The 15,252-nt window shown below is 32.9% G+C and overlaps 1 protein-coding gene and 1 long non-coding RNA gene across 3 annotated transcripts in view; one reads left to right on the forward strand and one right to left on the reverse strand.

The window, feature by feature from the left end:
- The window catches only part of LRATD1 (LRAT domain containing 1), a 912,369-nt gene that overhangs the window by 516,819 nt on the left and 380,298 nt on the right, over positions 1 to 15,252 (reverse strand). The window lies entirely within an intron of this gene.
- The window catches only part of LOC126933860 (uncharacterized), a 281,689-nt gene continuing 266,968 nt past the window's right edge, over positions 532 to 15,252 (forward strand). For both annotated transcript variants that reach the window (XR_007718749.1, XR_007718748.1), the window contains exon 1: positions 532 to 695. This is a non-coding gene — a long non-coding RNA (uncharacterized LOC126933860). The remainder of the gene's footprint in view (positions 696 to 15,252) is intronic.

The following is a 15,252-nucleotide window of genomic DNA, read 5'->3' on the forward strand; positions in this document are numbered from 1 at the left end:
TGACCCTGGATATATGCAATTAACAGCACTTTGCTAGTCACATATGATCACAGCCTCAGGGAAGCGGATTGCATTCCATGCAGAGCAATGCAGTGGGACACTTAGAAGCAGATAGAACCCGAAAAGATTGTCAGAGGGAGGCATTGTAGTGACAAGAGGGTGAGGTAACCCTTGGTTTCTACAGGAGAATGTGATTGCTTTTTCTGAATAATTTCTCAGACTAGTAGAAACGTGAAACCCATTAGCTTGAGGACGAGTTTGGTGTAGCTGATCAAACTATTAAGGAAACTAGCTTTGGCATAATCTGGGGAAACTTTCCCTCTGGGTTGGGTAGCTGCGGCGAGCAGGACTCAGGGCCCCCCCTAAACAAGGGGTATTTGTTCCAGGACTGCCCCCCACCTAAAAAAAAAAAATCCAAAGGTGCTGAAATCTCTTATAGAGTATAATGTTTTCATATAAACTATGCTACGTAAATAGTTGTTATAATGTACTTTTTATATTTATTTTTAGTTTTTTCTGATTATTTTCAGGCCGCTATTGACTGAATCTGCTGATGTGAAACTCGCAGATACAGACGGGCAGCCTTTGGTCAGCAAAGAGTCACGTCTACCCAGCTGGAGCTCCTGATCTACTCAGCCACAGATACTCGTGCTGTTTCCTCAAGCTCTGTCCATTGGGACTTCCAACCCCTTCGGGTGAGTGACTTTGTTTTCATGGTTGTAAGTTATACTTTTCCTAATGTTAAGGTTTATAAAAACCATTTGAGGTAACTTACAAAAATGAATACATAAACACAAGAAAGAGGGAAGAACAAAGGGTTTTTGATAAGGAGGAGAAAACTAAGCTGCAAAGAATCTGAGATGAGATATTTGATACAATTTATCATACTTTATGGTTCTAAGATTCCTGGCTGTCTGAAAAAAAAAATAACCAACACAACCACAACCAGAGAAACAAATTAATGTGCAACGTTTTATTATCTGGAAAATGAAAGAAAACTGCTCATTTCATGCTAGAATTAGTTTATAATAGATGTTACAAGGTATAAACCACTCTCTGCTTCTATAGTTTACCAAAGTTGTAGAGATGTATATTTTTCAGATGACCTTTTTCTATGGCAATGCTTTCTATAATGGAATGAATATATATTAAGAGTGTATTTTGTATCCGCCACTGTGCTTTGAACTTGATGTACATAATTTTATCTAATCCTCATCCCAATGCTGGTGAACTATATACTACTTTTGAAATTTTATAGTTGAGTTAATGAAGGCATACAGAGGTTATGTTAAATTCTCAAAATGAAAAACCTTGACAAATTGAGGTCAAGATGCAAATCCAGGGATACGTGGCTCCTAAAAGAATAAAATTTAATATTAAATAATAATGCAGTCATCTCTATTTAGAATTTAGGTAATGGCTTCCAGACATGCCACTTTTATAATAATAGTGTCCAGGCATGTGGAATTAGAGCTTAAAAATGCACAGAAATGAGTTGTTAAATCCTATTTACTGACTTGTATGCAAGTAAACCCAAGTAGGCATTGAGTGAATTTAGAATACCAGCCGACCTACATTGTGAGAGTTGCAAGTGTGTGCTTGTCATGCTCATACATATACAGAATTACCATTATTAATGTGAGATTGATGGCCTCCTATATCCAGTTTGTTATCAAAACATAAAGCAGTGGGACTAACTATGTCCGGTGCATGCTAAGGGCCAGCCCACTTTCTGAGTTTTCTTTGGAAGTTTGAAAAGGTAAGGCAAGGATTTCCTTGCAAATGCTTAGGTTCTTCCCAATGCTTAAGCATTATTTATTTAAATTTTAAACAGTCTCATCTAAGTCTAAAACATGGGAAATAAAATTATAATAAGGTGGGAGTTAATTATATTTTGCTAAATATGATGACCTCCTGTGTTTAGTTTATCTGCGTTTCTAAAGCAGTGCCTGATGAACAGCATGAAGCATCACCAAGCCAGAAATTTAGTGCTCACGTTGTGGGGAAGATAACAGAATCTTTAATTTGTAGCAACAGAACTTGGTAGCAATTACTGAATTGAAGACACAGGAATATTTTGTGCTGTTGCAAACTAAAAATTATCAGTTTCAAGGACACATCCTAAGCTGAAAGTCCCAATTTTGTGGGTATCTGAAAAACCACTATGCATGGTTATATGTGAATGACTAGTTAATATTATTCTAAAAATTAATGTTCTTAGCAATCTCATCTAATTAAAAAGCCTCCCAAATAAAAGAAATGAATGTTTAGCTAGCTCCTGTATGCTGGCAAATAATTTGTTGTCTAGCGAAGTTGAACAATCAGACCTCACTATTGTTCTAAGGAGGCAGGCCTCCCTCTTATCACAACACACAAGTAGAAATGTTGCAGCACAGACTCAAAAGCAAACGAAATAAAGGTACCATAAACTGAAGGATACATGGAGAAAATGCGTTTAGGGTCTTATTAAGTCCCAGGGATCTTTGGGTCTATCTGGGCTTTTATTTTCCTGTTTTCCACGCTTTTATTATTATTATTTTTTCACCCTTTCTCTTTCTGCCTTGGACCTGTGTCTCACTAGCTGCTTGAGAAAGGAGTTGTGCATGGCACAATGTAAAGAAACCAGGGTCTTCGGATGACGCTGAGTTCTCATTTTGGAGAGAGTAAGATTAGGCACTTTTTTTTTTTTTTTAATCGAAGTTGTATGTCTAAGTTACCTAGGACAGGAAAAATTGCAAAAATCAGGAATCAGATTTGTGTAACTGACTGCAACTTTTATTGCATCTTGTCTCCCAAGGAACTCAGTATGGAGAACTGTGTGCAGGATGATGAGAAATGACATTTCAAATGACCTTTAAGTCGACTTCCAACCTGTAAAGTGAGAGACACTGGCATAGTCATCAGATTGCCCTATTGCACAATTTTGCATAGGATTTTTAGACTCAGATGTATAATTTTTCATTTTCCATGTTACATTTCAAGGAAACATAACCTCTTGTTCAAGCCCGTCAAAAGCATTTTGGATCTGGGTTCTGTGGCATGGCATATGACCTAACAATCATAACTATACACCAGAGGTGAATTTGACAATATGTCACTGTGTAAAGTCCTCAACCAAGCTATTAGGGAAGAAAGAAAAAATTGAACAGATAAAGGACAGATACCTGTGGAATGTAAAACATTCCTTGTTCTCATTTGAAATGATCTGTGTTGGCTATTTACCCAATTCTTTTGGATTCAGGATTAATTTAATTAGTTCTATTTTGGTATTTTGACATGTTTACAGCAAATGTATAGATAAGCATAGAGATACATTAGAATATTTAGATATTGGGATTTCCTCCCATGAGCATATTATATCTTTACCTTTCAGTAGTTTTTATAATTTTCTATATTTTACAATTTTGTAACTCTTATTAGCACTACAATGAGTCTGTAGATTTAGAGAGAATAGGCATCTTTATAACCATAAGATGTCCTATTCAAAAACATGGGCAATTTTGGACATAATTCCTAAAGAAACCTTATGTAGCTTGTTAATATTAGTTACCTAATATTAATGTAATATTAATGTATTACATTATACATAATGTATATAATACATTGATATATACTGTATTAATATAATATTAATGTAACATTAGCTACCTAATATTAGTGTAATATTAGTGTAATATTAGATACCTAATATTAGTAATATTAATAAATGTTAGATAATATTAACTAATATGTAATATGCTAATATTACTAAATATAGGGTACCTAATATTACTAATATTACAGTAATATTAAGTACCTAATATTGGTGTACTATTAGGTACCCTATATTTCTGTCACTATCGAAAATATATGGTTTCAGATTACATATTCAGTTAAAATGTGTAGATCTGAAATCAACTCTCATTAACAAACTTTTTGTTAAGCAACCTTGCCATAATCTACTACTCATTATAATTTATCCCTAGGATATTTTAGAAATATTTTTTACACACATCAGATAATCAAGTTACCACATTTTTATTTTCTACCTCTTTTGTTTTAAAAAAATTATTTGTGTTGAATTTTATTCAATGCCTTTTTGGCATGTATTGAAATATTAAAATTGTTTGCTTTTTAATATGTTAATGGATGAGGTACATTCATACATTTTCTAATGTTAGAACAAAAATTGCATTTCTGTAATAAATGTTTATTAGTAATTATGTTATCCATTTTATACATTGCTTAATTCTTTTTTTTAACATAAATAACTTCTGCATACTGCCAGCAACCTTTTTCCAAAAGTCAGTTTGTCTTCATAACAGCATTTCCTGGCATATTATTTTGTCTTGTTATAAATGCAAAAATTATAATGCATAATATTTTAGCCCCAATTCCACAACCCTTTTTCTTATTATAATAATGTAGTATAAAGCTCTCCTCTTTAATCAAAAAAACCCCTCTCAATTTAGGGTACAAAAACATCTTTAAAAACTGTTTGCTGATAACCAAACAATTGATGTGCGTATTAAGAAGACATTTCTTTGTGTTTTTATTTGGGTTCTTCCTCAAAATTGCTCCTTTTGAGGATGGGGAGCCTGGCATATTTGATTTATTCACAGATTCGGATGTGTTTGGAGGGTGAATTTTCTGTTGTGAGTTACTCCTCTGGGGATTAACTCCCCCATAATTTTGTGGTGTATTGCTCATGGCTGAGAAGCCTTTTGTGGCTTTGGAGAACACAGATCAGAGTAGCCCATACATATTTGTGTGATGCTGGCAAGTGCCTGGAACTGCCCACTACTATGAGATGAAATCTGATAGGTTGGGTTGATTTGGTTTGGTGTATTATAAGTGTATGCTCACTTTGTATAGGGTTATCTTTTTAAAATTATATCACTTTTAACACCTCCTTTACTTTTTTTTTCCAAATATTTCTTTTACATTTTCTTGTTCTTTTAGTATACAGATATTGGCAAAAATAAGTACTGATTATAAAATGAAATATAGAAACATGCAAGAGAAGAATGCATGGCTGGGAATTAACTCACAATAAGGATGATACTCTGATGCTATCTTAGCACCAAGGGTACGTGACATCTGCATCACCTTTGTTGACATATGAGAGACTTTAGGAAACTTCTACATACCATTCGGTAGCACTAGTAATTGTGTTTGGAATATAGCTCAAAGACATTAATACACAGGTGTTGTTTAAAATTTTGTATTAATTTGGGGGAACATTGTTTACCATCTTTCTTATACAAACATAGATCATGAAACATTGTGTTGAAAAATGTACATTCTATGAAATTTGGGGATTAAAAAATCATAGGCATTCTACTGGGATAATTTTATGTAAGGGCAGTATATAATAGACTACACCTTTTTCTTTAGAGTTTTGCATCCATGCTTATGAAAGTAGTCTCTAAATTTTATTTATTATATGGTCCACATCTAGGTTTGATATCAAATTTCTTACAATCTTCACAGAATAATTTGTAGAATTATTTTTGTTCATTACTTTTCATTCATTTTAATTCTAAGTGGTTTCTGTAAGAATGGAATTAATTTATAATTAATATAATTTACCATTAATATTTGATGGAGCCAACCTGAGAGACTTCGTTTCTTTTTTGTGGTGAGATATGTTAATGACGTATTTACTGTCATCTCAGATTAAACCAGGACAACCAAATAATTTAACCACAGTTATCATGATTGTTTGTTTGTTTGGTTGGGTTTTTAAAAGAAATCTTTTCCACATTATGTCTACTAGTGTTTCATTGAGTTTACTGAGTCTGAGAATTGTTTTCTATCTCTTTGGTTTTTCATCTTTTGTCTCAGTTACCACTTCTGAAATTTCAGTTATGCATTAGCCCTCTCTCATGTTACCCTTGTCTGTCTTTCTGTGCTACAGTTTGTGAAATTTTTGTCAGATACCTTTCCCAGGCTACACATTTTCTTTTCAGCTATGTATAATTTGCTGCTTAACTCCTCCATGGAGTCCTGTATTTTTTCTCCTTTCATTTCTAAGATTTAAATTTGTTGTGAGTTTCATTCAAAGTCTAATTGGTCATTTTTGATAGTATCTAGTTCCTTGCTGATATGTTTGGTCTTTTCTTATAATTATTTACTCATCATTTGAATACAATAATTTAAAAATCTGATAGAATTTAAAATTACTATTTTTTTCTCTATTTATTATCTTGCTTATGACTACTTCTTGCTTATGTGTTTCCTGATTTTTTTATATTTAGGTCTAAATTAATTAATTTATGGCCATCTTTAAGTTGCCTTCTTCCTGAAAACTATTCATTTTGCGTTATAAAGATGTCTGTGGACACGGATAACCCAGGATCATTTAAAAATAGATCTAGTCTTACACTTTTTGGACCATATTGAAGTCTGAAGTCTGTTTGAGTTTTGGTTACACTTTTCCAACGGAAACTTTTTAGTTTTTTCTTCCAGACATAGCCATTTTGTAACGATAGGAGGATTAGATTCCTGTTTCCCATATGAGAGTGATATTTCTAAGCTCATACGTTTACTGACCGTGCGGTTCGTTGAGGTCCTGGCTCCAGGTAGTAGTGGTCTGATTTCCCACCTCACGTAGATACTCAGCTTTTTCTCTCATATTGTGCACAAGATGGACGAAACCCACTCACGTTGGTAAGGGCAGATCTTTGTTCAATTCACTGACCCAGAAACCCCCTCATGAACATACTCAAGAATAATGTTTACCAGCTATCTTGCTATCCCTTAACTCAGTCAAGTTGACACCTAAAATTAAACATCACTATATACATATAGTGATTTTTTCTAAAAAAAATTTAGAAAAATGTTTTTTCTGTATACACACACACTTACATATATGCATATATTGATATTATTAAATTTTTGAAATTTAACCTATTAATGTAGTGAATGACTTTATTTATTTATTTATTTATTTATTTATTTATTTATTTATTTATTTTGAGGCGGAGTCTTGCTCTGTCGCCCAGGCTGTATTGCAGTGGCGCAATCTCGGCTCACTGCAAGCTCCACCTCCCGAGTTCCCGCCATTCTCCTGCCTCAGCCTCTCAAGTAGCTGGGACTACAGGTGCCCGCCACCACGCCCAGCTAAATTTTTGTATTTTTAGTAGAGACAGGATTTCACCGTGTTAGCCAGGGTGGTCTCGATCTCCTGATCTCGTGATCTGCCTGCCTGGGCTTCCCAAAGTGCTAGGATTACAGGCGTGAGCCTCCGTGCCCAGCCCATGATTTTTAATATATTTTACTTTGTGTTAAGTCTTCCTTGCCTTTCTCACATAAATAATATGTGGTCACACATTTAAAAATTCAGTTTCCCAATATTGTTTTTACAGTCTTTGTATGTATATTAATGAAAATGCCTGGGAATTTTCTATTGTCAACCAATATTTTTCTGATTATGATATCAAGATGAATTCATCTTCTAAAGGACATAGATTTTTCTAACTTTCTTTTATGATAAGACATAACTTCTTCTCTTGAAAGCATCTATTTTACGAAAAAAGTCATTATTATTTCTTGTATTACATCTCTATTGTGGTTCACAGTTAAAGACAGCTGAAGATTTTGCAGCAGCTGCCTCAAGAATGTTGGCTTCTTCTTGGGAGTTTACAAATACTAACTCATTATCCCTGAAGTGTGTAATGTTGATTTAGGGAACTAACTGTAAAATTTAACAAACAAAAGCATATACATCACACGTTCAATGATGAATAATTAGCTTACAGACAGACTAACAAGTGTTCTGTAAATATAAGAGCAATAGAAATATCACTTCTAGACTTATCACTCAGAAATAAGCATAAATAACATTCTAATTTATGATATTGGGCTATTACTTTATATATATATACACATATGTGTGTGTGTGTGTGTGTGTATCTATATATGTACACACACACACAGGCACTTATAAACATATGTACACCTTTAGTTCTTGGTATTGACCTATACATTTTCATTTATTTTTGTGTATCTATATTAATATATGCACATATTTAGTATTCAGTATTGGTCTATACATTTTCATTTATTGTTGTATATCTGTAAACACACACATATGTGATGATACAGGACATATTTTGAATTCTACTGTTTAATATAAATGATATCTGTCTTTGTATATTTAAATGTATATTTATACTATGATTTTATATTTTCTCAGTTTCTTTTGATTATGTAGTAATAGAATTCATGTAATCTACCATTTGGACATTTATGCTGATTCCAATTTTACCTGGCTACTTTAACCGCATTATGATGGAAATACTTGTACAATATCTTCCTCTGCTTATCTGATAATTTCTTTAGAAAATATGTATATAAGCTGAATTATTAGGTATTTACACCTTAGGGATATGGATTTCTAAGGTAAGCTTTTAAGTTATCCTCCAGAAGAATTTTATTATTGATTTGTAACTTTGATATGTAAAGGATAACAAACTTTCTTATTTTACATGTGTAGCAATATTTTGCTTAATTTTTCATTATTTTTCAGTTTGGCTCTTTTATTTATTTATTTTAAAAAATCACAAACACGAAGCCATAAAGCCTATCAGCTATTTCCTTCATGGTTTCTGCTTTTACTGATATGCTTTAAAAAACTTTTCGTGGCCAGGCACAGTGACTCACACCTATAATCCCAGCACTCTGGAAGGCTGAGGTGAGTGGGTCACCTAAGGTCAGGAGTTTGAGACCAGCCTGGCCAACATGGCAAAAACCCATCTCTACTAAAACTACAGAAAATTAGCAGAGCTTGGTGGCGGGCTTCTGTAATCCCAGCAACTTGGGAGGCTGAGGCAGGAGAATCACTTGAACCCAGGAAGCAGAGGTTGCATTGAGTCAAGATCATACCTTTGCACTCCAGCCTGGACAACAAGAGCAAAACTTTGTCTCAAACAAACAAACAACAACAACAACAAATTTTCGTATGTCAAGACTATAACAGGAATATTCATTATATTTTCATTTACTGCTTTTATACTTTTATTTTAAAATAAACTACATTTTGTTTATTTTAGCTTAAATATGAAATACGTATCTGGCAAAATCAGTCATTTTTCTGCTAAACAGTGGGTGCTCTAGCCTCATTTTTGAATTATTCATTGCTTGAATACCAATTTTAAACGACATTTAAAAACATTTCAAAATATAGTACAATGTCCTTTAAAGAATTTACTATGCTTTTCATTGATGTGCATGTCTGTTCTCACATGGTCATGGGCCATATTAATTATTATGGCTGTTAAATATAATTTATTTTAGAAATAGCTTGGTATCCCAATTACTAGACTACATTGTGAATCATGATTAGAGATAAGATTACAGAGAAACATTGTCTCTCTCTACATAATTCAAATCTTTTATAACAATTGTGTATCATTCTAAAGAGCAGCAAAGATGTTTCTATTTAAAAATATACAACAAAAGAAAAACATAGTTTGTCTATTTTCAAAACTGTAGTTTGAGATTTGGTTAAGATTACATTGCACCTGCAGAGTAATTTCAAAAGAGCTAAAATATTAACAATATTAAATCTTCTCATTTCTAGCCAGTCATTTGTCCTCTGAAAAATGAGTAATCAGACTGTTTCAGGGAAATGCAAAAATTGGAATTTGGTATAAATTTCTTTCATACAGTAAGTCATCACAAGGGCAAAGATATTTTCTACATATATTTACTTATTTATCAACTCAGACATGCCTATAGATATAGTAGTTGTCACTACAGAATATTGTAATAGCATTATTAATTATAATTATAGCTGAAATATTTTTGATATTACCTAATTCAGAGAGGGACATTTGATGTTTTAAATACTCATGAGAAAAAGACTGGCTAAGAACTTTCAGTACATTTTCAGACATATACAAATTATGTATAATAATCAGACATAACTGATTATGTGTCATCGTTATCCATCCAAAAGTCAGAGTGTCTATTATATCCCAAACATAGAGCAAGTGAAGGCAATGCAAAAATGCATAGATTAATATAATGTGTGCTTCAATAACTGTATTAGTCTGTATTCACACTGCTATAAAGAACTACCTGAGACTGGGTAATTTTTGAAGAAAAGAGGTTTAACTGACTCATAGTTCTACAGACTTAACGGGAAGCATAATTGGGAGGCCTCGGGAAACTTACAATCATAGTGGAAGGCAAAGGGGAGCCAAGGCACATCTTCCCATGGCAGAGCAGGAGGGAGAGAGAGAGAAAGAGGAAGTGTCACACTTTTAGACAACCAGATCTCCTGAGAACACACTCAGCACCACAAGAACAGCAAGGAGGAACAGCAAGGAGGAAGTCTAAATCTAAGATTCAGTCACCTCCTACCAGGCCCCTCCCTTGACACATGGGAATTACAGTTCGAGACGAGATTTGGGTGGGGACACAAATCTAAACCATATCAGTAACTTACAGTATATCAAGGTAAACAAATCTAGAATCCATCTTTTTTTTTTCCTCTGATACATGTATTCCTATATGTTCAAAGTGGTAGCAGATTGTCCAGAAGAAGGTAGCTATTAGCATGTGAATCTAAGAAATATTCATACTATAATGTTTGAATTGTCAACTCTTTTTCACTCCTGAATATAGTCCAATCACCGCACTTCTCACATGAAGACAAAGAAAAAACATCTTTTACTAAACTAATAAATGATCTCAGTGTCCCTAACTTCATTGAATATTGCTATATATCTCCAACTATACCAGTGACTCCCTTGAACACCAGACCTCTGTATTCACCTAGCTATTCATTACTTCCACCTAGATGTATCAAAAACTCCTCAAAACTGACTGTCCAAACCAAACTCACAGTATTTGTCTATTAACTTGATATTCCACTGATGATGCTAATATCAATAAAAGCAACCAAAATCTATTTAGAAGAAATCACTCATTCCATGTTTTTTCTTTCTCTTTTTTTTTTTTTTTTTTTTTTTTTTTTTTTTTTTTTTTTTTTTGAGACAGAGTCTCGCTTTGTCACCCAGACTGGAGTGCAGTGGCGCAATCTTGGTTCACTGCAACCTCCGCCTCCCGGGTTCAGGCCATTCTCCCGCCTCAGCCTCCCAAGTAGCTGGGGCTACAGGAGCCCACCACCATGTCCAGCTAATTTTTTGTATTTTTAGTAGAGAAGGGGTCCATATTTTTAAACCCATGTTTTTCTGTACTACCATACCCAAGCCATCACCAATCATCACAATTTTCTTTCCTAAACAGCCCTCAATTCTTAAACTTCTTTACTTTCACTCCTCCCAGGGGAGTCTAAGCTATCAACGCCTCTCATCTAAACTACTGTAAAAGCCTATTGCAACAGCCCCCTCCATCATTTTTTTAATTGAAGTAAAATTCACACAACATACTCTCTGGACTTCAATTTTTTATTAACAAATTTGAGGGTCTATAACAGGTATAGAAGTTCTCTAAGTTCCTCCTTATTCTAAATCTGGAAATTTATCCATTTGTATGGAACATGAAATTTTTCACAGATAATGTTAACAATTTTTATGAAAATTGAATCTGAAGTAAATAGTTTTATTAAACTCTATGGTCAAAAAAATTGAGAGTTATAAAGTGTGAAAATAATTATATAACTATGTAAAAATTATGGCACTGTTCCTAGACATGATTAATACTTAATAAATATGTAAATGCATGAATATATATGTTATACATTAATGATTTTTCTCAAAATGTATTTAATTAAATAACTTTTTTCAGTTCTTTAAAATCTACTATATATTACTAACATATTTTTCTCCACGATGTGTTTAATTTATAAAGAAGTTGATATTTACTTTTAATGCATAAATATGCTTAAGATTTTTTAAAGAAAAAATTAAATTTCAATCTGATTTAAAATATGATATTTTACGCAACCAAAGAACTAAGTGTTATGTATTATTTGATCGCAAATTGGAGAGATAGATATTATTATATTTTATGATGCCAGGCAATTGACTATACCATGCTTGGTAGGAAAACTGTATTTAAAATATTAAATAAAAGTGTTCTGTTCTGTTCATCGGTTCTAATAAAACGAGACTTTTATAAATTATCACAGAAAGATGAATGAGGGGAAATAAAATGTTTACTCTATTGACAAGACTCCTATTTTTAATTGAGTAATTGAAAGTAAGATTGTACAAAAAAAAAAAAGCCTTCTGATTATAAATCCCCATAAATTTATCTAATTTCTTTAAAAAATCAAAATGTGATTGTGGATTTTTCTGGAATTTTATTTATGACCTAAAATCATCTTATAATTTGACCATTTTCCATTTTTTAAAGTTTAATTTTAGTTGTTTTAATTTTTGAAAGAAATGTTGAACTCAAAGGTGAAATCTCAGCTTCATTCAATTTTGAGGATTGTGTTTCTAGATATTCAACTTTATGCTGTAGATGTGTTATAGAGAGGTTTTCTTGTTTATCTTAGGGACTTTGTCCTTTCTGGCTTCTAATGAAGAACTTCTATGTGTTCATTTTAAGAATGCGCTGTTTTCTACAAGTCTAATGAATGCTATATTATTTTGAAAGAGGATATACAGGATCTTAGGATATTAGTTGTATTTACAAACACTGTTATGTTAGAAAATGTCACGGAAAATTTTTCCTGTCAATAATCACTAATGTGAATAGACAACATATTTACATCATTTGTGGGCTTTTAAATGTAGGTATCAAGTTTGCCTTCTGAGTAAGCTTAAGATATAAGTATTAATTTAGTTAATCGAGTTTTAGAGCTACTCTTCATTAATTATCAATGTTTGCTAAATGTCACAAAAGATAGTTCTTGATGCCTTACGCTGGTGAGAAAAGCTAGTATATAGAAATACACTGATAATCAACTAGGGTATGTGATGGTGTGGGAACACAGGGGAGAAGCTGTTTGTTATAAATACTCTTGCATCATTTGCTGAAAATCAGTATAAATGGTCCTAAAATGTTTAGAATTTATTCTGTAGGAAAAGGGAGAATGGAGAAGATGATGTTTGTTGTTGATTTTATCTAGTGTGTTGATTTTATTATGGTAATAGTAGCTGGTCTTTATTGAGTGGTTGTTACGCGGCATTCTCTATATTAAGCATTTTATAGATGCTATTTCAGAAAACAAGATTATGTTTCAGGGAATATGTGACTTAATAGAGTTAACACAGTTAGTCATAGAAAAGACAAAAATGAAAATTTATGATTTCTGACTACTCCTTCTACACTTTTCCACTTCCCCAAATCACCATTTAATTTATATTTTATAAATCCATCTAAATTTTGTGGAGATGCCTACTCCTGAGAGCAAGGACAGAGCACCCCAAGATATATCTTGGATCACGTGAGGAACCAGGATTCAGGGATCTAGCACTGAAATCATCTAGCTAGTTCTGGTAAAAGCTCAAACACACAAAGAAAAGGATACATGGCAAAGTACAAAGCCTAGCTCATTGTTTTGCCTCGTAGGGATAATATTTTTATTTGTAAAATTTTAAGGCTACAGGAATATAAAATTTAATGCCGTTTCTTCTGAATGAAGATGTTACAGCCTGAACACTCAGTGTAACGAACCCCCTGCATTCCTCAAGAGAATTCTTTCCATAGTTGCCTTCATTTTACACTGCACTGCTTCCAATCAAGAAAATGGCTTTAATTTAGAATCAAAATCCAGAGAAGTAAGAAAATTATAGCTGTTATAATATCATAATAGGCTCTAAAGGAAAGACAACAGTGAAACTGTTGCCTCCAGAGAATTCCACAGAGCATCATTGAATAAGCCAGAATTAGAATACAGTTATTAGATATTCATTTCCAACCACTGGATCACACAATTGCTTTTAGTTAGCGGTGCATTAGAATGGTCTCTAAAGAGTCTTAATATACTTACTTTTTATCTCGTAAAAATGTAAATGCTTTTAGTTCATGCTTTCCTCATTATATAGACAGGCTTTTGTTTAATTACAAAAATAATACCTAGTCAAAAAATAAAACAATGCAAAATTATGTAGAAGTAAAGACCACCTTTGTCTCTACATCAATATATTATAAATATAATTTTAATTAATATAATTAATGAATTTATGCCAAGTATATTTTTCTGTAACTTGCTTTGTTAACTTAGGACAATATCATAGTTATTTTTACATTTCAGTAGTAGATTTAATTTATTCTTCTTTCAGCTCATAGAAACCTGTGGTAGGCATATAGCATAGTTTATTCAACCTTCACTTACAGAGAGAAATTAAGTTTGTTTACAATGATTAGCTATTAACATTTTAACATATATGCATATCTCATACATATTATCAAATATGTATATTTACAAATACATGCACCTCTGTTTACATACATATATCTTAATGGTAATCCTTATCAAAATATGTATATGTCTGTGTGTGTGTGCATATATGTGTATGTGTGTTTTACGTTTGATTTTTCCCTTAGATACCAAGAATGAAATGGATGGGTCAAAGATTAGGTAGAATCTAAATTTTGATAAACGTAGTCAAATAATGTGCAAAATAGAGTATATAAACAGTGTGAACGTTGTATTAGAATGCCAACTACCCACCCACTTGCTAACAGTGATTGTTAATTCAATTCACTATTATGAATATAAAGGAAAATAATATGTTATCTCATGATTGCTCATTACTTATCTAGGGAAAACTAGCTTATTGTTCTGTTTCCAAATATAGCAGCAGAGAATATAAAACTGGTTTTTGAATCTATGAACTAAGTATATTGTAATGTCTTTTCCTTTATGTAGTCCTGCTGGGAGAAATAATAATAATGACAATAATAAGAATAAGTGGCTGTGCACGGTGGCTCATGCCTGTGATCCCACCACTTTGGGAGGCTGAGGCGGGTGGATCACAAGGTCAATGATCCAGAACATCCTGGCTAACATGGTGAAACCCTTTCTCTACTGAAAAAAAAAAATACAAAATATTAGCTGTGCATGGTGGCATGAGCCTGTAGTCCCAGCTACTCGAGAGACTGAGGCAGGAGAATCACTTGAACCTGGGAGGCAGAGGTTGCAGTGAGCCAAGATCACACCTCTGCACCCAGCCTGGGTGACAGAGTGAGACTCTGTCTCACAAAAAGTAAAATTTAAAAAAACAAAAAAAAAGTGATAATTTTCAAATTTATATTTATCGTACAGTTTACAAGCTCTTGAATGTATCTGCTTCTTTGCATCCTCATAGCACCCGTGTTTGGTTTTCATAGCTGTGCTTATTATTA

The sequence above is a fragment of the Macaca thibetana genome, chromosome 13, assembly GCF_024542745.1.
Source record: "Macaca thibetana thibetana isolate TM-01 chromosome 13, ASM2454274v1, whole genome shotgun sequence".
NCBI classification, from domain to species: Eukaryota; Metazoa; Chordata; class Mammalia; order Primates; family Cercopithecidae; genus Macaca; species Macaca thibetana.